The following is a 14,085-nucleotide window of genomic DNA, read 5'->3' on the forward strand; positions in this document are numbered from 1 at the left end:
AAAAAGGATTCTAAGTGTGTGTGTGTGTGTGTGTGTGTGTGTGTGTGTGTGTGTATGCAAATACAGGCATACATGTGCCATGGTACATGAATGGAGATCTGAGGATAAATTTTACTTACCCTCTGTGCTGTGGGACTCAATTCAAGTCATCAGGCAAGCACTTTAAGCTGCTGAGCTGCCCTCACCTGCCTGTGTGTGTGAGGGATTTACAAAAATCTCTTTGTTCCTGTGATCTGGCTTCCCTGCCCCAGCTTCTGTAAGTAGAAGACTGTTGTCTGTCTTGAGAATTGAGCATATCAATGTTTTATATCCGAGGTTCCTTTGAGCCACATTTGCAGGGGCTTCACATGCAGGAACACCAGTCCTCAGAGGCCCTAGGGGACACCATGCATCCCACTCGGTTGGCATGCCCACCCCTCCTATACTCTCACCCTTCTCCTATACACCGCTTCCCCGAGATGCCCAAGTTCCCATGAAGTAAGTCACATCCCACTATCAACTGCAAAGATGGCACGAGTGATACATAATCGCAGAGTAACCAAATGAACCACCTTTGGGAAAGCCCTATCTCAGACCTTGGTATACATACAGTAGGCACTCAGCTTCTTCACCCTACCATGCTGGGCTAATCCCTTGACTCCTCTTCCAACTTCACTGAGAAATGACCTTACAATGTTTTAACCACATGTAACCATGGCAACCAGCATTCACATATCAATAATCAATGAAAACATTGTGTATTGCTTAAAGCACTGGTAATGCTTGATGGCCAGGTGCTGGTTGTGAGGTAAGGCAGTGCCTCCCTAATTAGGGGCAGCAATTCATCAATTGGTTGCCTTTTTATAATCAATCAACTAGGTTCTATCACTGTAAGCTGCAAGCTGTCCAGGGCTTGTCCCTTCTCTCAAGCTCTCGGTTCTTTCCAGCCTGTCTCTGTTTCTTTCAGTCTGCGATTCCCCACTTCACAGACAAGGGTTGAAATGCCTTTGATTCTGGCCTTTTGGGTATCAGCAGGGCAGTCAGTCAGGAATTAGTTTCAGATTCTTGCTTCTCCAAGTTTGAGCCATGGATTTGAAGTAGAGGTCCTGAGAGCTTGCAGCAGGGTCAGTGTCTCAGCAGGCTCCAGCACGGCTGATCAGCTGAACTTAAGACGACCTTCGGGTTCCCCCCTCCCATCCCAGTCACGAAAATGCTAGTTGGGCAACAAAGGAACATGGGCCCTCTTCACTGAACTGGGAGGCAAACTTCCAAAAATGTTTATATCGCCAGCTATGATAGTGCAGACCTTTAATCCCAACACTTGGAAGGCAGAGACAGGTGGGTCTCTGAGTTCAAGGCCAGCCTGGTCTACAGAGCAAGTTCTAAGACAGAACTACACAGACACACAAGTGTCTACAAACAAACAAACAAACCAAAAGTGCTTACACTAAGGGATCCAGTTCTAGATGCTGCTCTAGCACTGTCCCTGGGAGATCGGTGATCCTATCACTGTTCTTTCCATGTTCTAAGCCAGGGAGGAGCTTTACCAGCCCACGTTGCCATGTCTACTCATACCTTCTATAGGACTGGATTAATGGTGGCAAGACTAGACTATGACCCACTGTCACTCCAGTCTACAATACACTGTGAATTTTAATGTCACCTTGTGGGAAAGCATAGAATTACTAGAGAACCAAAATCTGTAAGACAAGAAGCAAGAGTGTCAAAGGTGTGAAGGGCCATAGGAGAAGTAAAGAGACTGGCTACCCAACAGTGGGCCACACTAACAGGCACTCGGCAGGTCCTGCCCAGAGCCACAGAGCCACAAGGAACCTCATGGCTGCTAGGAGGAAAATGTTAAAAAACAAACAAACAAACAAACAAACAAAACCCTAGCTACAGCCCGTGACCTGGCTTGGCTTGGTGGAGAAATTCTGCTGGCTTCTTTAACGAAAATGCAGTGGAGGCTCAAAAAAGCATCTGGGGCGAAAGAAGGAGGCTGCACTTGGCCGAGAACCTTCTCTGGAAGCAAGCAGGTAAGATGCCTCATGATGATGCCAGGTGGCTTCCTGGCACTTCTTGGATGTGGGCACCAATGGCAACACAGGCAAAAACTTGGGGATTAGTGTTGCCAGATGTAGGAATAAAAATACAAGACTTTCACAGTTGAATGTGAACATCAGATAAAACATCTAGTCAATCACTCTGCTCAACACTCTTGCTAAACCTGGATTTCACTGGCTCGAGTTGCTGGCCAGGCAAATCCGGAGAGCCTCCTATCTCTGGCTCCCAGGCCAGGAATTCCAGGAGCTCCCCCTCTGAGCTTTTCACATGGGCTCTGGGGCTCCCAACTCAGGAGCTCCTGCTTGGAGAGCAAGCACGTTGCCCATTGAGCCATCACCCTAGCCCCCAGCTTATTTTAAATGCAGACTAGAAACAGAGTTGCATTCTGTTAGCACAGAGGTGGGGCAGTCTTTGGTGCCATATTGTTTACTTTGTCAAATGTTTGGCTCTACAAAGGCTGGGAGTACCATTGTATGCCATGGTTAAGGAATGTATATTGTTAAAGTAAAGCTGTTTTGATCATTCCCAGTTGAGTTACTGAAGGAGATAAACTGTTTCTTTGTCCAGAACCATACAATCTTACTTAACCAGACAAACTGTCTCCATGTAAGCAGGCATCGATTCAGTGAGATTCACAGAAGAAAATGGGCTGGCTATTTGCGGGAGTAGGTGATATTTCTCAGTATACAATTAAATCCTACTTTACATCAACAGCCTACATTAAAAGATTTGCCGAACAAATGAACAGGAAACATACTTTATTCCTAACAGGTAGGAAGAAAAAGAACACCAGAGAAGAAACACCAAGGACCAATAAGGGTGTGGTTAATAAAATATAATAGCTGCATCATAGTCCAATGCACTCATATTCCATAATTGGTTTATATTTTTCATTGTTCTTTAAAATTGAACATTTGCGTTTCTAGGGGTTTTGAGTTATAAATAGATCTTCCATGAGGAATCATGTACCTAGACTTTTATGTATCACTTTCTTGGAAGTGCAGGTACTTAGATGATATAAGTATTTTTAAGGTATTGCTAAGCATTCTTAACTCACTTCCCAGAAGCATATACAAGTTTATGATCGTCTCAGGAATGGAATACCCAGGGAGAGAAAGATAGTAGCAGGCTGTAGAAATAGAGATAGTTCAAATAGAGTGCAAGCTTCTCTTGCAGAAGAGCTGAATTTGATTCCCAGCACCCACACTGGACAGCTCACAATTACCTGTAACTCAAGCTCCAGGGGCTCTGACATCCTTCTATTGTTTACATAGATGACTGCACACACACACACACACACACACACACACACACACACACAATCTGTCTGTCTGTCTGCCTGTCTATTTTTACATCCTGACTGCTCTTTTTCCCCTCTCTTTTTCTCCCAGTCCCTCCTCCCTCACACCTCCCTTCTCCTTTGCCCATTCACTCTTCCACTATTTCTCTTTAGAAAAGCAGGCTTCCCTTGTATACCACCCAGCCATGGCATATCAGGTTGCAGTAAGACTAGTCACTTCCTCAACTATTAAGGAGGGACAAAGCAGTCCAGGAAGAGGAAAGGGTCTCAGAGGCAAGCAACAGAGTCAGAGATAGCCCCTGCTCCTACTGTTTGGGTTCCCACACAATGATCAAGCTACACAACTGTAATATGTGCAGAGGGCTTGGGTGTATCTGAAGCTGGCTCCCTGGTTGTTGTTTCAGTCTTTGTGAGCCCTTATTGAGCCAGGGTTGGTTGATTCTGTGGGGCTTCTTTGTTTTGTTTTTTCAAGACAGGGTTTCTCTGTGTAGCTCTGGTTGTCCTGGAACTTGCTCTGTAGGCCAAGCTGACTTTGAACTCAGCCACCTGCCTCTGCTTTCTGAATGCTGAGATCAAAGGTGTGTGCCGCCATGCCCGGCATTCAATATCTATCCCCACCCCCCACCTCATTTTGAGGCAAGGTTTCTTTATATAATAGCCTTGGCTGTCCTGGAACTAGCTTTGTAGACCAGGTTGGCCTTGAACTCACAGCTTCATCTGCCTCTGAATGCTGGGATTAAAAGCTTAATCTGAATCTTTTGAGGGGGTAGACACACTTTTAATCCAGATCTTTTGAGGCTGGAAGATCCACTGTCTTAGTCAGTGTCTTAGTCAGGGTTTCTATTCCTGCACAAACATCATGACCAAGAATCAAGTTGGGGAGGAAAGGGTTTATTTGGTTTACACTCCCATACTGCTGTTCATCACCAAAGGAAATCAGGACTGAAATTCAAGCAGGTCAGAAAGCAGGAGCTGATGCAGAAGCCATGGAGGGATGTTCTTTACTGTCTTGTTTCCTCTGGCTTGCTCAGCCTGCTCTCTTATAGAACCCAAGACTACCAGCCCAGAGATGGTTCCACCCACAAGGGGACCTCCCCCTTGATCACTAATTGAGAAAATGCCTTATAGTTGGATCTCATGGAGGCATTTCCTCAACTGAAGCTTCTTTTTCTGTGATAACTCCAGCTGTGTCAAGTTGACACAAAACTAGCCAGTACAGTCAGGGTTTCTATTCCTGGACAAAACATCATGACCAAGAAAAAAGTTAGGGAGGAAAGGTTTTATTCAGCTTACACTTCCACATTGCTGTTCATCACCAAAGGAAGTTAGGACTGGAACTCAAGCAGGCCAGGAAGCAGGAGCTGATGCAGAGGCCATGGAGGGATGTTACTTACTGGCTTGCTTCTCCTGGCTTGCTCAGCTTGCTTTCTTATAGAACCCAAGACTACCAGCCCAGAGATGGTACCACCTACAAGGGGTCCTCTGCCCTTGATCACTAATTGAGAAAATGCCTTACAGCTGGATCTCATGGAGGTATTTCCTCAAAGGAGGTTTCTTTCTCTGTGATAACTCCAGCCTGTGTCAAGTTGACACAAAACCAGCCAGTACACCCACCTTTAACTTCAACCATGGAAGAAGCAAGCTTGTTCTGTTGGCCTTCTTGCTCTCGCTGGCAAGACCATTCTTTCACTGGCAGTAGAGTCTATTTCTCTGGGATGTATAGTGAAGACCAGCTGAGACAGCCTGTCTTGTGGGCTGAAAAATTACTGGATTCATGGAAGGTGTGCACCACACTGCCAGGCTAAAAACCAACCAACCATCCAACCAACCAACCAACCAACCAACCAAACAAACAAACAAACAATCAAACCAAACAAAATAAAAATTCAAAAGCTTTTTAAAAAGGAAGGTATTTTTGAAAAACTTTGAATTTTTATTGTGTGAGCTGTCATTTTTAATCATACACATAAAAGTGATTGATGAGATGGCTCAGTGTGCAAAGGTGCTTGCTGAACACACGTGGTGACTTGAATTCTATCCCTGGAACCTCTGTGAAGGTGGAAGGAGAGGACCAACTCTTCAATGTTGTCCTCCGGCCTCCACATTTACTCCCACCCTCTACATCTTACACACACAGAGTCATAAATCAAGAAGAAGGTGGGTATGATGGTACATGTCTTTGATCCTAGACTGGGGCGGGGGACAGGACAGAGGCAGGCAGATCTTTGAGTTAAGTCCACCCTGGTTTATATGGAGAGTTCTAGGCCAGACAGAGCTATATGTCTCAAAAGCTAAATGAATAGAACAAAACAAAACAACTAAAGTGGAGTGTGACTGAGGTCATCTGATATTGACCTCTGGCTTCTATACACATGTACATGGGAGTACACATGTGTATATATATGCATGTGAATACATGAACATGCACATATACCACATGCACACACACACACACACACACACACACACACACACAATAAAGAGTAGAACATCAATGTCTTTCAATAGTTCCTCAAAAAAGGAAGAAGCAAATTCTTATTTGCCTAACAGAGTGACTGAGTATTCATACATGGAACTCAGGAGAACCTCAGTGTACAGTCCCCGCCCCCAGATTCTAGTCAAAAGGACAGAATGCTCCAACCCATGGTGTCCTTGGTCACATCCAGCCATATTCTGAGCTTAGGGGACAGTCTCTCATGTCAGCCAGGCTAGAAACCAGGAGCAGCTGCCAGTTGGAGTGGGCATGTAGGCCCCTTCTTTGGTCTGCTGTTTTCCAGCTCAACCAGACATGGTTGTCTCTGGCTCCTTTAAAATGAGCTGCCTAACTGAGCCTTCATCCGTGTGTCTACACAATGGGAGGGTCTAATGACTGCTATGAGAGCTGTGATTCAAGGACAGCATAAACCAGATAAAGTATTAATGTCACAGAGAGCATTTAGAATATCCTTGTTAGAGTCTGGAAATCTGGGTGTCAGCGGTTCTCTCTGATCGACGGAATATCCTTGACAACATGGGAACGCATGCTAACATGGCTTTCTTCTTCAGCTCTGTCAATCTTGTGCCGTCATTTAACTTGGAATTCCTTAGGCAGGTGCTGTCACACACATGGGTGCCTGGGGCAGTCCTAGCCAGAGGGCTCCTGGCAGTGGACAAGAGCCAACGGATCTGGGTTGGGTCAGGCCATTTGGTCATTCCTACTTTGAAAAGTGGCTAGTTTCCAGGAGCCAGAACTGGTTCTCATGAAAATGTGCTTTTGCATTTTAAACAAGGCTTCAAATAAGTATTCTTATCTAAATCATGTCCTTGGGAGAGTGTCTTACCGTAGCTTAAGATGTGTCAGGAATTCCTCTTTTGAGATTGCTTTTGTCTAAGTTACATTTTGCTGAATATTCCCAATCAGTCGTTCTTATTCTCTATGCTTTGAAGGAGAGCTTAATTTTAGAAACCCTTCAAACATAATTTTGAGAGACATATGAGAAGGTATAGTCAAGTGTAAGTAAGACATTTATTTTTTAAGTAAAAATGTTACTTGTGACATTCATGTGTCCTGCTACCCATCAGACTCAGGTGCTCGGCACACAACCACTTGACATGTCTTTATTGAACGGGAAACACAACCAGACTCGACAGGGACCCACAGCTCCCAAAGAATCCTGGAAAGAGTTGTGGGCAACGGCAGCCTCTTTGGGACTAATAAATCTAGTTAATATGCTAGTTAGAAATTCGCTATTTCTACACATATGATCAAGAAGAAAACTGTAGCAATTCTTTACCCACTAGTGGCTACGCCTGGATTGCTTCCAAAGTTATACACTAATCATCAACACTGGACAAAAGCAGATATTCTAGGATGGATTATTTATGTTGACATCCCACAGAACATCTACGCATAGATCCTTAGTAAAGAAGGTGCCTAAATAATTCCTTCTTACAGAGACGGCAGGACACTGGTATTAACCCAGACTTGCCAAAGAGCTGAGGTACAAGCCCCCACACCTTCATCTTCATGCATTTCAGCGTTTGGAGCTAAGTAGCTCACAGGATGGAGGGCACTGGCTGACCATCAGACCCCTTCTGGTTTTAAAACTCCAAAAAGTCTAAAAAGTTTTTTTTTTAATGTGTTTATGTGCACCTCATGCATGCCTGGTACCCCAAGGAGTCAAAGAGGTGTGTTTGATCCTTTGGAGCTGGACTTCTGCATGATTGTGAACCACTGTGTGTGTGTGCTAAGAATCAGGTCCAGGTTCTCTGCAAGAGCAAAAAGTGTTTTTAACTGTTGAGCCATGTCTCCAACCGCATTGGGGAAAACTCCTTATGAGCCACCACCTCCTGGCCTTTGCTTCTTTGTGTGTCTACTAACCTGGCACCCTTAATGTCTGACCTGAGAAGAGGCACAGAGCTAGGGTAGACTCCCTGCAGGCATACACTAGGGGAAGCAAGGGCTTACAGATGAAACAGAAAGCCTTTTAGAGCAGAAGAGTCCCAGCTTTAAAATACACACACACACACACACACACACACACACACACACACACACTCTCTCTCTCTCTCTCTCTCTCACCAAAACTCAGCCTAAACCCAACTACTCCTGGCATGGACACAGGCCCCAGCACACAGGTCATCTGAGGGCACGCTCGGGGCACCCAGCCAGCCACCAGGCGGGAAGGAAGCTGCAGCAAATGTCGGCATCCTCGCCCTGCCCTCCACCTTCTGAGCAAGTCCAATATCCATGCCTCTGTGAGGTAGACCAGGGGGACCTCACAGGCTCCCTTTAGACCAAGTCGCCTGCTCTGGCCTCAGACCCAGCCTACACAGCGCGCAGCCAAGGGGCAGTCGTGGATAAGTGGCCAGCCCTGGTCTCTTCTTTTCTGATGCACTAACAGAAACATCAGAATTGACTGCCTTGCTTTCCAGCTTCATGGTTCCCCTGCCCTCTCATGCTGTATATTCCAAACCTGCAGCCCAAGCCTTGTTTTATTTTTATTTATTTTTAGATTTACTTCTATGTGTATGTGGTATTTTGCCTATCTATATGTACACATTCTGCATGACTATATACAGTATAGTCCTCTCAGAGATCAGAAGCAAGCATCGGATCCATTAGAACTGGACTTGCAAGTGGTTGTGAAGCCACCATGATTCTGGGAACTGAACCTGAATCTTTTGTAAGAGCAACTAGTACATTAACCACTGAGCCATCTCTCCAGCCTCCCAACTGTTTTGTAAAAAATTGAATTTATTTATCTTCCGTGTGTACCCTCTCATGAATGTGGGGGTGGGGTGCAAAAGTGAAGGTCAGAAGATAAATTGCAGAGGGTGATTCTCTTCCTTTTTATTATGGGTCCCAGGAATCGAACTCAGGTCACCAAGCTTGTTGGCAAGCACCTTTTCCCAAAGAGCCATCACACTGGCTGGCAACCTTTGCAGTGAAAATCCTGCTACCATTGGCTGCCTGGTTCAAATGCCATGTGATGTAAGGAGTAACTCTTATTTGGGTCTGCTGTGTTTCTCTTTTAGAGATGAGCTGTCTGTTCCACCAGGACCAGTGTCCCTTCTTATCCCTTGCTTTGCCCATGCCGCTCACTCTCTTGTCCTGGACTGGCATTGCCACCACCCTCAGGCATCCCTCACCTCCCTCTGCAAGGCTTGCATAGATGTGTTCTCTAAGGACTCTACTCCATTTACTGTCCGGCTTTTGTAATCCCTGGGGCCACCTTGTAAAGCTACTTTGTAGAAGCTCAGACTGAAGAACCAGCAAGGATTTCCACTCAGGTTTCTGATGCTTAAGGCAGTCCTGCATCCATTCCTTACTACCTCCTCATCCACAAAGCCAGTATTTGAGCATGAGATAGCACTAACTTTGAAGATAGCCTTAGGTTTTTGTTCATTTGTTTTGTTTTGTTTTGTTTTTGAGACAGGGTTTCTTGTGGTAGCCCTGGCTATCCTGAAACTCACTATAGACCAAGCTGGCCTCCAACTCACAGAGATCCACCTGCCTCTACCTCTCCCATGCTGGGATTAAAGACACAAGCCGCCACCAGCACCACCAGCACCACCACTAGCCTTAGTTTTTAAAGCAAAGATCTTAGAATAGAGGGGGGCCAAGGACTTGCCTAAGGGTACCCCCTTTGCCTGGTTTCTCACACGCCAGCTGCTATCATGTGCAGGGGTTCCTCGCTGGGGTAACATTTACTGGGGGCGCTCAGTTGTCGACAACCTGACACCTACATGTACTGCAGGCAGGGCTGGCTCCACACCAGACAAGAGAGAATACTGCATTACTACCCTGAAGACATACCAGCTTAGTTGTACAGGGTGGTCTGGTTCTAGACAACGGCGACTTCCATCTTTCTCATATACAAGAATTTAGTGCTGAGCAGCACTGCCCTGCTGCTACATTTCCCCAGTCGGGGGCCCAGGCCACTCCCACCCCGCAGTCTCCTCCTCTTGAGGTACTTCATATTCTAAAGCTGCTCCTTAGGCTCAGTTGGGATGAGGGTATCTAGGATCTAAAAGTCCATTTCCCCACTATTCTCTTCTCTTCACTTTTTGAGACAGGATCTACATGAGTAGCCCAGGCTGATCACCAACTCACTGACTTTCTAAGGATGACCTTGAACTGATCCTCCAGCCTCCACCTCCCGAGTGCTCCGCCACACCTGGCAGTATTCCATACAGGGATGGTACCTAGGCCCCTGTGTGTGAGTGCTGGGCAGGCACCCTATCTACTGAGCTGCATCCCAGAGCGTTCGTTCACTTCTGTCCATCTTCTAGTTCTGGCATGTGCTCCAAGCATCTCAGAGCTCCAAGCTCTGACCTAGGGTGCGCTCCCAGCCTAGGGGGAAGCCGGCCCACAGCATGTTGCTGTCAGCATAAAGAGGCAAGAGCTAGAGGACATTCTGTGTTTACTACAGGAAGCCTTCTCATGCTTGCCCACTTCTCCTCTCCTTTCCTTCCTTCTTTCCCTTTGTCCAGTGCTTCCTGGATTAGTCATTTCTGTGTGCTAAGCATTGGGGCTCACGTCTAATCCAGCAGTCTTGGCAGAAGGCAGATCTTTTTGGGTTCAAGGCCAGCCAGGTCTCCAAAACAAAAACAAGAAAACAAAAGCTCTTCTCTTCTTTCTCAGCTCTCAGCGCTCTTGCCCCTTTCTCTCCCTCTCCCACCCCCTCCCTTTTCCTATGACAATGTCTCTGGCCTCTGTCAATGAACTCGCCCACCCCAGAGCAGCTTCCTGATAAACCTGCCTTTAATATAATCTAAAAAACAAACAAAACAAACAAACAACACAAGCCAGTCTTCTGGGGGCTGGAGAGATGGCTAAGAGCACTAGTAGTCTTCAAGAGGATCAAAGTTCCAAACCTGGCAGCTACATGGAGCTCACGGCTGTCTGTAATGCTGGTCCTAGGTGGGGGTCTGACCCTCCTCTGGACTGCAAGGGCACTGGCATGTACTTGGTGCACAGATATTCATGCAGGCAAAAACGCCTGGACACACAGAATTAAATAAAATACGAATGTGATATGTTGAATGCCGATAAAGGTGTGATGAAAGAGGTTTTAATGCAATGGTAAGATAAATATAACTGATAGGAACACAAAGAGGAGCACCTGAGCCAGCTATGGTGGGAGGGGCCAAGGCTCTGACGGCTGTTTCTGGGAGGGTGGGCTTGGAGGTGGAAAGAGGTCCCAGGGGAGTGGGTGACAGCTGCAACCGCAACCCAAGCAGCAGGACCACAGGAGGATCGGAGCACTTTGAACCTGCTCAGACACCCTCAGCCCAGAGACATGTTCTGGAGGTCCTGAAAAGGTCAGATGTGTTTGGGATCTGTGCAGTTTGCCCTATGAAATTGAAAGGCACAGAACGGGAGGGTCTGGGTGGGAATGTGGTTCAGGAGAGCAGATCAATATGAGAAACAGGAAAATGGGAAGTGGCAGAGATTGCCTGGATGGTGAGGGTGAGTGAGAGGTGGGGCAGAGGCTGCACGTTTCCCAGCTGCAATGGCCAGAGGAATGACTGACAGCTGATCCCAGAGTACGCGAGCTGTTCTCAGCCAACCAGCACTCTCTTGCTTGCAGACAAATCCCAGCTTGGGAGTAGGGCATCCCCGTGCTGTCCTTCCTCACAGCTGCTCGGTAGGGCATGCACATGAGCCCAATTCATTTTAGGTCTAACTAAGCCAAAGCAACCTTCATACATATAGTCCTAGCACTTGGAAGAATGGAAGCAGCTATTTCTCAGAGTTCAAAGTCAGCCTTGGCTTCATCGTGGGCATCATGCCAGCGTTCAGGGTGAGACCCTCTGTGACACATACCTGTGAAGGAAGCACCTTTGGAGGCTAGGGCAGCTGGACCACAAGTTTGGAGCCTGCTTGGCCTAGGCTATGTAGTAAGCTCTTGTCTTAGCGCATGCACGCGCAGTCACCTCAGCTCACTGGTTCCCAGTGGAGGCTTTGGCCCTGGAGAATCCACCTGTTCTGGCTATTTGCCATTCCTACGGAGAAGCAGTGAATGAACCCCCTTCCTGTTTGGGGGTGGGGGAACAGAACTCTCCTTGGTTGGAGTCTTTCTCCCAAAGTCTCACTAGATAGAGGGAGACCATTCTCTTACCAGATATTTTGGGTCCTCGTGAGCACTGAACTCTGAAACTTAACCCTTATAGTAAGTTGCTTCTGCTTGCAGTGAAGGACACTGGGAAATTCCTCAGTGGCCGAGGTACACGCAGGAAAGGAGGCAAGTACACATTTTGTTAATAGGACAGTAGGTACAGGCAGAAAACCACAGCAGAGGTTTCTTCATAGGTGAGGAGCCTGGCGGTCATTCTGTAGGCAGCGACACTTTAAGTCTTTTAAAAACTTCCTGTCAATGTGAGTTTATGGCAACAATAAAAAACAAATACATGATCACTCAGACAGAAGACGGACAAGAGAGCTAAGGATAGACCAAGGGAGACAAAAAGTCCATCAACTGAGGGGTCAAAAGTGAGTTAGGCCAGCAGGCAGAAAGTGAGGACCACTAAGTGGTGGGAGAATCCCTGCAAAAATGATGGTCCAAAATGAATGTGAGTGGAAAAGGGCAGGATAGTCCTTACTTGAGGCAGGTTCTTTCCTGCTTGTTTCCCAGGGACTGCAGCATTTACATAGAACAGCCTCCCTTACGGGAAGCTATTTCCTTTTCCCTTCTGATGTCGGAGAACTTTCACAGCCATGATCCACATTAGAAACACAGGTTCTTGGCCTGTGCTTTACCACATCACAATCTGCAAAGCACTGCTATTTTTATGAACTGATCTGTTACTTAACTCTGAGAGTTACTCGGCTGTTTAGCTATAACCACAAAAGCCTAAGTGACAAAAATAAGAAGTGGGCTTCACCAAAGCACAAAGCTTGCGTGCCTCAGCAGACACTACCAAAAAACACAGTGTCGGTGTTCAGGAGGCTAAGGCAAAAGGATCAAAAGTTCAAGGCTATTCCCTGCTACACAGAGTTCATGCTCTGCCTGGACCCCGTGAGAACCTGTCTCAAAATGAGCGGTGGGTAGGGGAGCTGGAAAGATGGCTCAGCACTTAAGAGTTCTTGCTGCTCTTACAGAAGACGGAGAGTGGATTCCAGCACCATATCTAACCCCAGCTCCAGAGAGCTGATGCCCTCTATCGGTGTCAATAGGTACCTGTACATATATCCCAATCCTAGACACACATGAATACATGCACATCATTAAAAATAAAAATATCTTTAAAAACAAAACAGGCCAACAGAATGAGAACTAATCCTAAGTTATGTATTTCTCTGATAATGTATACCCCAACTACCAAAAGGACTCTTGTAAGTCATTAAGAGGCTAAATCGCTCAAGTGAGAAGCCAACCATGTGAATAGGCACTTTTTTAAGTAGAGACTCAGACAGCTACGAACCACAAAGGATACCTGGCATCATCCGCCTTCGGAGGCAGCCACCCTGTCACAGGCACAGTGAGTGAGGTAACCACGCCATCACAGGCACAGTGAGGTAGCCACCTGTCACAGGCACAGTGAGGCAGCACTCTATGGGCATGAGGCTGGCAGCAGTGACAATGGCAGAGTCCCTTGAATGGATAAACAAAGTGTGTCACCACAATGAAATAAACTGTTGCTTAGTCATAGAAGGAAGCGTGGATGTATGCTGCGATCTGGCTGCACCTTTGAACAAGGTGCTGAGTAACAGGTGAGTCAGAGACTGCACTTGGCAAATTCAGTCACAGAGACTCACCACCACTCTATAGACAGTAGATGGTGGGAGTCTGGGGCTGCAGGCAGGGACAATTAGGAGAAAACAGGGTATAGGCTTTCTTCTGGAATTTGGTGTGGTTATACTACCTAGTGATTACACAAAGACAATTCTGACTTGTGCATTTAACTGGATGAGTTAGTTTGCTGTATGTCACAGTTAGTTTTAGCTGTCAACTTGACACAAACCTAGAGAAACCTTGAAGAGTGAATCTCAACTAAGCAATGGCCTTCATCAGGTTGACCTGTGGGCTCGTGTGTAAAGCTCTTTTTTTTTTTTTTTTGGTTACTGATTGATGTGGGAAGACTCTGCTCACGGTGGGTCTGCACTGTGTAAGAAAGCTAACTGACCATGAACCCAAACAAATCAGTAAGCAAGGTTTCTTCCCATGGTTTCTGCTTCAAGCTTGGCTTCCCTCCATGATGGACTGTAACCAGCAAGCTAAAATGAACCTCCTCTAGTTGTTTTTGGTAATGGTGTG

This window comes from Mus musculus, chromosome 6 (genome assembly GCF_000001635.26).
Source record: "Mus musculus strain C57BL/6J chromosome 6, GRCm38.p6 C57BL/6J".
Taxonomy (NCBI): Eukaryota; Metazoa; Chordata; class Mammalia; order Rodentia; family Muridae; genus Mus; species Mus musculus.